Consider the following 12,974-nt stretch of genomic DNA (forward strand, 5'->3'; position numbering starts at 1 on the left):
CATTATATCTTGTCGACAGATTTGTTATTGTGGCGCATGAGAATAGTAGAAAATCTCATGCCCTATTTACGTTCCCTTCAGCCAAGGGTTGTAAAAGTAAGAAACATCATGGGCATTGTCTTTCCTACCAAGCAGCTTACTATGACAAAGATTTCCATCCACTATTAATTAGATCTATGTCTTATGAACATTTCAAACACTTTTCTTTTTTCCAAATTCTTGATCAATTAGATTTCTGTATACCATACTATTCCTGTATTCTCTCATAGCATTGAACTTATGGCTATGCGGTCTAGAAATTTGCTATTGTTATGTTATGTGACTTTGTTGTGTATATTGTGATAGTGACCCTGGGCAGCGCAGTGGGGATCCTTTATTTAGTGCCCTGGAGGGTCCCTGTTACTGCCTTTCAGCAGAGATTATGCCTGGAAATGCCCCAGAGCAGAAAACTACAATTCCCAGAATTCCCTAGGTTTATTCCTCTCCCTTTAAGAGGCAGTATTTAGAACCCATGGTAAAAGGTAGATGGTTCCTTTACGATTCTGCCTGAATTAGCAGAGGGGATGGGGCAGGGTAAAGCAAGGCCCTTTATCTCTGATAGCCTTGCTAAGTAGAGAGGGAGCCCAGAGAAAGGAGAAGCTGAGGAAGCAGCAGGGAACCCTTGAAGACTCTTCCATACCAGCTAACTGATTGGGTGAAAATGGAGGACATCGGCCTAGAGCCAGAGTCCTGAAGAGGAAACTTGCCCAGACACCACCATGCAATGGGAAAATAGCTCACCCTTGGAACTAGAGGGGGAGGACGGCATGGAGCTGTAGTCACAGCACGGCAGGTGGAAAGTTTCCTACTTTAAAAGTTATTACAGTTTGTTTTGTGAGTGTGCTGTGCTAGCACCTGGAAACAGGAAGAAAAGAAAGCCTGTTTTGCCTTTTTGTTTTGTTTGGTATTTTTGCTTGGGATTGTGTGGCCTAGAAAAGTGGCTTTAAACTGAAATGCCTATAAGACTGGAACTCAAGTGGGTTCCAGGGAAAGGGAAAAGTTTTTTTTTCCTGTGTGGCCAGAACTGCTTATTTCAGGACTGTTCTGGAAAAGACTAAAGTTTTGAAGCATTGCAGAGTGGGAATACAATTATCTATTTTGTTTCTGCTTTATTTTTGCTCTCCTAAAGTGTAGGGCAAGCCAGTAGGCCCAGGGCGGGGCTGCTGCCATGGAACTGTGTTGAACCCCCCCCCCCCCCCACACTTTTTAAAAAACAATTTTGGGAGAAAAGATTGTAATGTTGCCAGAGCATGAAAAATGTGTTCTAATCTGAACTGTTGAGAACTTTACTTCACAAGTTATTTTTGTGAATTACTGGATATTTGGCCATCTGACATGAACTGAGCTTAATGAAAGCACTTGAATTAAACTGAGAAGTGTTTTTTGAAAACTTTGTGTGGTGAACTTTTATTTTTGCACACAGCTAAGAGAACAGAGAACACCAGTGGGTGTGGGAGCCACTGGCAGGTTACAGATATTCCTTGTGGCACGGGCCCTGGGTGGGTCACTTCGGCCCAGCCCAAGCGTCACTGCCACAGTATCCTGAAAACCTGCGGGATCCTCAGGACTGGTTAGGTAAGCCTTGACATAAGTCTTTTTTTTATTCTTTATTTTGCATATTACAGTGAACGTTGCAACAAGGGTACTGTTGTTCCTTCAGTACATGTTGCATTGAGCATTCCACATGACAACATCTGAACCCTGAAATCAACAGATCAGAGTTAAGCAGTTAGACATATCAGTGTTGCAAAATGTTCATATTGCAGAGACCTGGATCAATCAAGGCGTTGCACGTACTCGTCTCTGAAATTTCCATTGATTAGAAATGTTAGGTTTAAGGCAAATATTTTTTTCTCACTCCTATATGTATCTTGTAGTACACTTATGGAATAGTTTTCCTTTTGAAATTTGTACTTCAATGAATTATAATTTTAGTAAATTGTTGACAACCTATTTTTTTTGAAGTATTACAGTTACGTTTATTGTTTTGTCAACTTCCTGATGTGCTTCACTCAGTTCTGACTTTTTGTAGCCTTCCTTGCTTGAACCTCATTTTAAAGGGATTTGGCAGGTAGTAACGTCCAGTATAACATAGCAAAAAAAACCCCATCATTCATTAAATTTAATAAACTGTCCTTTTAGCAGAACAAGTCAAAGGCGGTGTACACTAAAATACCAATTTATAAAAGACATTAAAAGTGGAGGAATAATAGAAACCTGTTTTACAAATACTTTTATGAATTTAATGGTTATGAGAATATTATGTACTAGTCTTGTAGCCCGTTACATTAACGGGTGCTAGAATATATGTGTGTGTGTGTCTGTCTTATTATTTCTCTCTCTCTGTGTCTCCTTTGCGCTTTCTGTCTTTCTTTTTCCTTGGCTGTCCACCACCACCCCTTGCCTGCTCCCCCTGTCCATTCTCCCTTCCTTTTACCTACCCTGTCCTGCAGTAGGCCTCCCTTCCTTTTCCCCCCTGCTCTGGAGCACTGGGACACTGAATGGTACATCTTTATGTAAATACTTGAAACTTGATTTCTCATTCCCTGCAGCCCTCCCCTGTCTGTCCAGTCTAGTCTCTCTATTTTGTTCCCTTCACCTATTCCCTTCCTTCTACCTTGCAGATTTCTCTCTACCTCCTTCTTCCTCTCCCTAGCCCACAGTCGTCATTTTGGTACTTCTCTGAAATATCCTGCTCGGATGCCGGTGGTACCGCTCCCCACCCGCCACACCCGCGCTCGGTCCTCCTTGTGGGGGGGGGGGTGCAGTTGGGAACGCGGAAGTCATAAGGGCAGAGTGTGTGGGGGGGGGAAGAGAAGGCTCCGAACGGGAGAGCCGGCGTCGGTTTGCGTTTGTTCCTTTAGGCAGCCTCGGTCAGCATTAGGGTTTTGCCGGCCGCCAGCGGTAGACATAAAACTTTCGCCTCAAGCCGCCGCGGCCTCCTCCCAGCAGCTGCCGCTCCGCACTGCCTTTGCACCGCCTTTCGCCTCGAGAGCAGGGAAGGCCAGACCGTAAGCCGCGCAAGCGCACTTCCCAGCTACAGCTCACGGAAAACGGATGCACGCATTGGAAGTGCGCATGCGCGGCTTACCGTTTTATTATATTAGATTATACTTCTGTATACTGGTACATTTGTTTGATTCCTTCAATAAAATCTTACAAACTAAAAGTGGAACTTCACCAATAAAAGGAAAGAATCAACCATCATAGATATACCACTCACATCCTGACACTATGGCTTCATGTAGCCAGGCCTTTGCTGTGGAACTACCTAGGCCAGGGGTGGGCAACTCTGGTCCTCGAGGGCTGAAATTCAGTCGGGTTTTCAGGATTTCCCCAATGACTATGCATTGAAAGCAGTGCGTGCAAATAGATCTCGTGCATAGTCATTGGGGAAATCCTGAAAACCCGACTGGATTCCGGCCTTTGAGGACCGGAGTAGCCCACCCCTGACCTAGGCATTTGCCAATTTGGCACAATTTAAATAAGTATTTGAAAGCACACCTACTTCTTCAGGCTTTCCTTCAAATTGAGACTGAAGTAACGTGGAGCAGCATTTTTATGTGTGTTGTGTATGTGTTTTTTGTGTCTGGTTTTTAAAATTGTTATCCACCTAGTTTTAGGCAGAATATAAATACGAGAAAATAATAAGCAAACGTGTTTCAAATCTTCTAACTCACCCTCTCCTAAGATCTCACCCCAAGGTTCTTTCCTTCCCCATAATACATCTGCTCATATTTTATCTCCACAATAGTTGGTTTAGCTCGCTGTTAGCAATCCTTCTCAAAAATATCCTGCTGACAAAGACCTTAAGCTCTCTAATACTAAAAGTATTTTTAACCATTTCTCTCCTCTGTCCCATCCAGCGCAATCATTGCAACAGTCCTTGGTAAGAAATCTCAGATCATAGACCTCTCCAGAACATGTGCAGCCAGAGTCAGCCAGCAGATGTCATTGTTCTGCTATGGCTGGGATGTCCTTTGCTCAAGAGCTATAAAGACTGTTCAGGAATCAAAAAACTGAGTAGGAAATCAAACCTATAACTCTTGCACTGAGATATCAGTGAGTTACGCATATACTTTTGAAAACAATTTTATAAAAAAAAAATATAAAACTTTTAATATTGTAGATCTTTCACAAGTTAATATAATTTTGAATTTCAAATATTTTTTTACAGTTTTGGTCCATTTTTTTTCTCATTCTCATCAGTCTTCCTCTCAACCCATCTACCCCATCTCTCATCTTTGCATTCACCCTCTCTACTTTTTAGGACCCTTTTCAGGCTCATATCTACTTCCCTCCCTTATCTTTTGCCAGCTTCCATCTCCCTTATTTTATCTTGACTATCCATCACCCCTTCTTTGTATATTAACACTTCCCAGCTCATATCTTCCCTTTTGCCCCTCCCCCTCTTCTCACCCATCCCAGTTCACCCATTTGTCAGAAAGAGGTGTTGTTGAAACATATGAATGAGAAAGGAGCTAGGTCTTTGAAGGGGATGAGTGAGGGTAGAAATGGAGTTAATATATTATGCAGAAATGTTGCTTTGACTTGCCTTCCCATACCTACTGTAGTTTGCCCGCCCCTGCTGCCATCCCAAATATTTCTGTGTAGAGATGCCACAGGGGGTGGGGGTATGAAACAGAGAGGCTAGCACTGGACCCAGAGGAGGGTAGGGGGATAGAGGGAGGTAAGGATTTTAGGGTGGCAAGGCAGGTTTGTTTGTTTGGGGTGTTTTTTGTTTTTTGGGGGGTGACATTTGCCACCCTGTAGCATCCTGTAAATCTCTTCCATTTGGAACTGGTAAAATGCCCTCGCAAGCTCCTTTTCTGGATATGATCTCCTGTCTCTGCCATGTTTGTATCAAGGTGGCCTGCAGGATTTCGGTGGACATGGATCATGAAAAGAGTAAATATGAAAAAAGTATGTAGTTAGAGTTTTATAGAATGAAGAGGATTTTAATAGGGGAATGTTGTTATTGAGTATGGGGTAACTCTGGGAAACTCATCACAAATGTCAATGAGGTGTATAATGAAACACTGGCAAATAAATAAATCCCTTCATCTGATAGGCCCATAAGCTAATAAAGCTGCAGTCATAATGCCTGGTGTTGACTGTAACTGGAGATTATTTTGCCAATGCTCTCCACTGTCCCTCCCTGGGCAAGAGTTCAGAACAAACCTGGGGCTTATGTAGGAGCGAAAATAAACATGATCTCATTCTCCCTATGTATAGAAGGGGCTATACAGAGACGGAGAAAGTACACCACAGTCAATGTGTGTGGGAGTGTTTGTAACGTCTATGCCAGTGTATGGCTGTGGAGAAGAATACCTGCTATTGGGAATGGGGTGATATGTTGATGACTACCTGAACGAAGTCCTGTTGGTAGCAAGCAGAGCCTTAACAAATGCACTTTTGTACATTTGTATATTGCTGTACTTATGTGAACATGTCATATACCCGTAATGCTCAGATATTTAAACTAGAAGGTGGGGGTGGTGTATGTACGAAGGACAATTATAGAGACCACCCCCGGCAAAAGAAAAGATGTGATAGTAGTAAAGGCTGCAACATAAGCAATATCAGCAACTCATTTCTTAGTATTGCAACGGAAAGTGAAACGACACAAAAATCCATACGAAAAAGGAGATTATCGCTGAAAAATAGCTGGAAAGCGATGACCACAAATGCTCGCAGTCTAAGCAACAAAGTTCATGATCTGCAAGCCCTGATATTAGAGGCAGATCTAGATATTGTTGCTATCACAGAGACATGGTTCAGTGAATCACATGGATGGGATGCAAACATACCGGGATATAATCTTTTTAGGAAGGATAGAGATGGTCATAAAGGTGGAGGAGTAGCTCTCTATGTAAAGATCAATATCCAAGCGACCGAAATGCAAGGGACCTGGGGAGAGGAAGAAGCGATATGGATTGCTCTGAAAAGAGAAGATGGAACTTCTATCTACGTGGGTGTAGTCTACAGACCTCCGACTCAATCGCAGCAAATTGATAAGGATCTGATTGTGGATATCCAAAAGTTTGGAAGGAAAGAAGAGGTTCTGCTGTTAGGAGATTTCAACCTGCTGGATGCGGACTGGAATGTTCCGTCTGCGGAATCGGAAAGAAGTAGGGAGATTGTGGATGCCTTTCAAGAGGCTCTGCACAGACAAATGGTGACGGAATCCACAAGGGAAAAAGCAATATTGGATCTGGTCCTCACAAATGGAGAGAGTATCTCTAATGTTCGAGTGGGTGCTCACCTGGGTAGTAGCGATCATCAAACGGTTTGGTTTGATATAACGGCTAAAGTGGAGAGCAGCCACACGATACTTAAAGTCCTAGATTTCAAACTTATGGACTTTAATGCAATGGGAAAGTACCTGAAGAAAGAGCTGTTAGGATGGGAGGACATAAGAGAAGTGGAAAGACAGTGGTCTAAGCTGAAAGGAGCGATAAAAATGGCTACGGACCTTTATGTGAAGAAAATCAATAAAAACAAGAGAAAAAGGAAGCCGATATGGTTCTCCAACCTAGTGGCTGAGAAAATAAAGGCGAAAGAGATGGCGTTCATGAAATATAAAAAAACCCAAGAAGAGGAGAGCAGAAAGGACTACAGGGTGAAACTGAAAGAAGCCAAGAGAGAGATACGTTTGGCGAAGGCACAGGCGGAAGAACAAATGGCTAAAAATGTAAAAAAGGGAGATAAAAATTTTTTCAGATATATTAGTGAAAGGAGGAAGATAAAAAATGGAATTGCTAGGCTAAAAGATGCTGGGAACAAATATGTGGAGAGTGATGAGGAGAAAGCAAATGTGCTAAACAAATACTTCTGTTCTGTGTTCACAGAAGAAAATCCTGGAGAAGGACCGAGATTGTCTGGCAAAGTTACACGAGAAAATGGAGTAGATTCTGCGCCGTTCACAAAGGAGGGTGTTTATGAGCAACTTGAAAAACTGAAGGTGGACAAAGCGATGGGACCAGACGGGATCCATCCCAGGATACTAAGGGAGCTCAGAGAGGTTCTGGCGAGTCCTATTAAAGACTTGTTCAACAAATCTCTGGAGACGGGAGTGATTCCTGGGGATTGGAGGAGAGCAGATGTGGTCCCTATTCATAAAAGTGGTCACAGGGATGAAGCAGGAAACTACAGGCCGGTGAGCCTCACTTCAGTTGTTGGAAAAATAATGGAAGTGTTGCTGAAAGAAAGGATAGTGTATTTCCTTGAATCTAATGGGTTACAGGATCCGAGGCAACATGGCTTTACAAAAGGTAAATCGTGCCAAACGAACCTGATTGAATTTTTTGATTGGGTGACCAGAGAGCTGGATCGAGGACATATGCTAGATGTAATTTACTTGGATTTCAGCAAAGCCTTTGATACAGTTCCTCATAGGAGGCTGTTGAACAAACTTGAAGGGCTGAAGTTAGGACCCAAAGTGGTGAACTGGGTCAGAAACTGGCTGTCGGACAGACGCCAGAGGGTGGTGGTTAATGGAAGTCGCTCGAAGGAAGGAAAGGTGACTAGTGGAGTCCCTCAGGGTTCGGTGCTGGGGCCAATCCTGTTCAATATGTATGTAAGTGACATTGCTGAAGGGTTAGAAGGAAAAGTGTGCCTTTTTGCAGATGATACCAAGATTTGTAACAGAGTAGACACCGAAGAGGGAGTGGAAAATATGAAAAAGGATCTGCAAAAGTTAGAGGAATGGTCTAATGCCTGGCAACTAAAATTCAATGCAAAGAAATGCAGAGTAATGCATTTGGGGATTAATAATAGGAAGGAACCGTATATGCTGGGAGGAGAGAAGCTGATATGCACGGACGGGGAGAGGGACCTTGGGGTGATAGTGTCCGAAGATCTAAAGGCGAAAAAACAGTGTGACAAGGCAGTGGCTGCTGCCAGAAGGATTCTGGGCTGTATAAAGAGAGGCATAGTCAGTAGAAGGAAGAAGGTGTTGATGCCCCTGTACAGGTCATTGGTGAGGCCCCACTTGGAGTATTGTGTTCAGTTTTTGAGACCGTATCTGGCGAAAGACGTAAGAAGACTTGAGGCGGTCCAGAGGAGGGCGACGAAAATGATAGGAGGCTTGCGCCAGAAGACGTATGAGGAGAGACTGGAAGCCCTGAATATGTATACCCTAGAGGAAAGGAGAGACAGGGGAGATATGATTCAGACGTTCAAATACTTAAAGGGTATTAATGTAGAACAAAATCTTTTCCAGAGAAAGGAAAATGGTAAAACCAGAGGACATAATTTGAGGTTGAGGGGTGGTAGATTCAGGGGCAATGTTAGGAAATTCTACTTTACGGAGAGGGTGGTGGATGCCTGGAATGCGCTCCCGAGAGAGGTAGTGGAGAGTAAAACTGTGACTGAGTTCAAAGAAGCGTGGGATGAACACAGAAGATTTAGAATCAGAAAATAATATTAAATATTGAACAAGGCCAGTTACTGGGCAGACTTGTACGGTCTGTGTCTGTGTATGGCCGTTTGGTGGAGGATGGGCAGGGGAGGGCTTCAATGGCTGGGAGGGTGTAGATGGGCTGGAGTAAGTCTTAACAGAGATTTCGGCAGTTGGAACCCAAGCATAGTACCGGGTAAAGCTTTGGATTCTCGCCCAGAAATAGCTAAGAAGAAAAAAAATAAAAAAAATAAAAAAATAAAATAAAATAAAAAAATTTAAATTGAATCAGGTTGGGCAGAATGGATGGACCATTCGGGTCTTTATCTGCCGTCATCTACTATGTTACTATATGGTCACCATGCAAGTTTAAATTCTATCAAGGAACTATTGTGGAAAGGGGTCTGCAGAACAAATTCATGGTTAAGAGCAGTATTATTTGTTCTGTGTGAATTAAATCGCCAAATCCCTTGCTATTAAGTCCCAGAGCTCCTCTTTTTTTATTTTTTTTTTTTGGGGGGGGGAATTGTATTTTCAAATCGAAAATAAAATCAATACTTCAGTTTATGCTTTTAAAAATCTTTGGCTAACCAATGCTGTGCCTCTGATCTATAGCCGTACTCTGCGAAACACAACTACTGTTATATGAATATGTACGCGTCGGGATGTACCAGTATGTCTGTGTGCACATGTCATCGTGTGTAAGTGTATGTATATACTGTATACCAGGGGTGCCCACAATTTTTTGGCTTGCGAGCTACTTTTAAAATGACCAAGACAAAATTATCTACCAACAATAAAAATTTTAAAAACACAAAGCACACTGTATACATAGAAAATGTTAATTATAAATTTGTGTTCAGGTTTTTTTTTTCCACAGAGGTCAAGGCAGATGACTTTAAAATATACAACGTCACCTCACTAACAACTATACAAAAATAGACAAATATAACCCCTCCCCTTTTACTAAACTGCGATAGTGGTTTTTAGTGCAGGGAGCTGCGCTGAATGCCCTGCACTGCTCTCGACGCTCATAGGCTCCCTGCGCAAAAATCCGCTACTGCGGGTTTAGTAAAAGGGGGCCATAGTGCAAAATATAGACAGCAGACTTAAATTCTCAATTCTCAAAATGGACACATTATGATCACTAAATTGAAAATAAAATAATTTTTCCTACCTTTTTTGTCTGGTGATTTCATGAGTCTGTGGTTGCACTTTCTTCTGTAAATCCAATATTTCTTTCTTTCTGCCTCCCTCTCCTTTTCTTTGCCTCTTTCTTTCTCTCTCCCCCTACCCCCCTCTTTATTTCAGTCTTTCTTTCTCTCTCCCCCTACTGATTTCTCTCTGTTTCCCCGAGCCAGGTCTGGCGTGTACAAGCGCCGGGCCCACAAGTCTCTCCCCCTCCCCCTGACGTCAATTCTGATGCCAGAGAGGAAGTTCCAGGCCAGCCAGGCAGCGATTGGCTGGCCCAGAACTTCCTCTCTGACATCAGAATTGACGTCAGAGGTGAAGGCTTGTGGGTCCGGCACTTGTACGTGCCTGGCCTGGCTCGGGGAGGCAGGAAGAACAAGATGGCAAAGGCAATGCGATCGACTCGCGTTGCCTTTGCGCTCTGCTGGTTGATCACGATCGACCATTTTGGCACCCCTGCTATATACCATACAAACAGAATAAAAAACTCCCACCAAAAATATTTAGAACTACCAAACACACCAGTGCTGCTTTCATAGCAAAATCTGGCTTGTGACAGATAATTTCATGTGCTACTTTTTTTGTGTGTGGATTGTAAACGCGCTGTTCCTCTTGTTTTGAAACTAAATATAAGTATATTTTGTAGAGGGTGCCTACTTATAGCAAGAAAAGTTTTTTTTCTGCCCATGATGGATGTATGGTGGTGAGGGTTACCCCCACTTATAACAGGCTTTTTCTTTCGTTTTGCTATGAAAGCAGCACTGCTCTGGCAGCTGGTGTGTTTGGTAGTTCTAAATATTTCTGGTGGGAGATTTTTATTCTGTTTGTGTGGTATTATTACCCCCAGCTTCTTTTTTTTTTTTTTTCCCCCAATACTATTGTATATACTGTATACTCCAGTGGTCGCAAACTCGCAGCCCGCCAGGTACTATTTTGAGGCCCTCTGGAACGTTGCCTGCCTCACTGCTGTAACCTCATGCAAGCGCTTTCCTGCGTCTGTATGCGATTGTGAGGTGGAGTGGAGAGGACAATCATGTACAGACGCAGGAAAGCGCTTGCGTGAGGTTTCAGCAGTGAGGCAGGCAACGTTCCAGAACGTAAGGTAACCATTGGCAGCAGTGCAGCTTATGCGTACGTACATAATCTCGTGAACTCTCGCGAAATTCGACACCTCTCCTGGAGGTGACTTGATATAAAATGGTGGTTGCGGATGCGATCACCGGACACTTAAGTCACAACTTTTCCAGGCACAAGTCGGATATTGATTCTCCCGCTTTACAAAAAAGCCTAGAGGCCTACACCAAAATCTTGTCTCTTGCAGTTGATACTTTAGAATCTAAATCACAATTTTGCATGAGGTAAGACTCATTATAGTTTATAAATCTTTCCTTAATTGCTTCTGATAAGTTTCTCACTTTCTGCACGTTGCACTGCTTTCAGCTTTGTATAGCTGAAATTATCAGAAGCAATTAAGGAAAGATTTATAAACTATAACGAGTCTTACCTCATGCAAAATTATAATTTCTTTAATAAGACATGAACTATTTTTTTTCTGAGGCCCTCCAAGTACCTACAATTCCAAAATGTGGCCCTGCAAAGGGTTTGAGTTGGAGACCACTGGCCTATAGGAAGAGGAGGTGCAAATTAGAGAGTTGCGCGGGGACAGAAATCCCACCCGTCCCCGCCAAAATCCCACCCATCCCCACCCGTCCCCGTGAGGAATCCCTCTGTCCCCACCCGTCCCCGTGAGGAATCCCTCCATCCCCACCCGTCCCCTCGAGGAATCCCCTCCGTCCCCACCCGTCCCCGCGAGGGATCCCCTCCGTCACCATCCTTCCCTATAAACTTCAGAAATAGTTATTTTATTTAATTATGCTACTGAATTAAAGGCTCTGGTAGAGACCCATTTACAAATAAGCAAAGAGACTTTATTAATTTGGAAATATTAATTGGGAAGAATACATACTTTGTAAATGGGTTTCTACCAGAACCTCTAATGTAAATATAAAATATAAATACTCAGCTGATGAGAACCCACAAACTGTCAGCTGAGGACTTCCTTTGCAGTTGGCCAGGGGTCCCTTTTGCCAAGCTTGGCAGGCAGCAGTAGGGTCCCTGAGTCACAGATGCTGGCACCTCAGTGGCTCATGGATGCTGCCAGCGACTGCTGCGCTTGGTGGAGGGGAGTTCTGGCCATCTCTAGAGGAGGTCCTCTGCTGGCGGTGTTTGGGGATCCCCACCAGTCACAGCAAGGGTCAACAAGTACTTCAACACTGTAGAAATAAAACCAGAAATGCATTTCCTTTTCTTTTGAACACAAAACAAAGACATCTGCCATATACATTTCCCAAAGCTAACATATTTTAGTCAATAAATTCCGTTTTTTACCTTCGTTGTCTGGAGACTTATTTTTCCATAAAGTTGGTCCCAGTTTCTTTTTTCCGCTTTCCCATCTTCTGTAAATTCTTCTGTTGCTGTCCATTGGTTCCCCCTACCATGGTCCAGCATTTATCTCTTTCTCATCTTTCGTGCCTGCCCACCAGCCCCATGCCCAACATTTCTCCTTCTATCACCTCTCTCTAACACTATGCCACATCTCTCCCTCCATTCCCTTCACCACTGTCCAATATTCCTCCCTCTTGCATCCCTTTCAATCTGTCCCATTGTTCCCTTGCCACATTTCTCACTCTCATCTTTTTCTTCCCTATCACATTCTGTACCTTCCTCCCTACGACCAAAAATTCTCCTCTTTCTTCCATTTGCTGTGTGTGTGCCGCGAGGGAGGTCTGGTGCCCCAGAGTAAGAGCAGGGGAGTCCACACTTTATGGGCTTGCGAGCTACTTTATAATGACTAAGTCAAAATGATCTACCAACAATAAAATTTTAAAAAAACACAAAACACAATGAAAGGCAGAGAAAATGTTAATTATTCATATTCCGGGTTTTTTCAAAGAGGTCACGGCAGATGACTCTATGCAATGTCACCTCGGTAACAAAATACAAAAATAGACAAATACACCCCCTCCCTTTTTACTAAACCACAATAGTAGGTTTTAGCACAGGGAGTTACGCTGAATGCCTCGCGCTGCTCTCAATGCTCATAGGCTCCCTGCGCTAAAAAATTATATTGCGGTTTAGTAAAAGGGAGCCATAGTGCAAAATATAGACAGCAGATATAAATTCTCAAAACAGACACATTTTGATCACTAAATTGAAAATAAAATCATTTTTTCTACCTTTGCTGTTTGGTGATTTCATGAGTCTCTGGTTGCACTTTCTTCTTCTGACTGTGCATCCAATCTTTCTTCCTTTCTTTCAGCCTCCTGTATGTTTCCTCTCCTCC

At 43.0% G+C, this 12,974-nt stretch overlaps 2 protein-coding genes across 2 annotated transcripts in view; one reads left to right on the forward strand and one right to left on the reverse strand.

The window, feature by feature from the left end:
- CSPG4 (chondroitin sulfate proteoglycan 4) overlaps positions 1-12,974 on the reverse strand; it is a 163,567-nt gene that overhangs the window by 109,137 nt on the left and 41,456 nt on the right. The gene's annotated exons all lie outside the window — the stretch shown is intronic.
- Positions 534-12,974, forward strand: part of LINGO1 (leucine rich repeat and Ig domain containing 1) — a 1,785,251-nt gene continuing 1,772,810 nt past the window's right edge. The window contains exon 1 of the mRNA XM_033919604.1: positions 534-1,614. The gene's annotated coding sequence lies outside the window, so the exon portion shown is untranslated. The remainder of the gene's footprint in view (positions 1,615-12,974) is intronic.

The sequence above is a fragment of the Geotrypetes seraphini genome, chromosome 14 (genome assembly GCF_902459505.1).
Source record: "Geotrypetes seraphini chromosome 14, aGeoSer1.1, whole genome shotgun sequence".
In the NCBI taxonomy this organism is placed as follows: domain Eukaryota; kingdom Metazoa; phylum Chordata; class Amphibia; order Gymnophiona; family Dermophiidae; genus Geotrypetes; species Geotrypetes seraphini.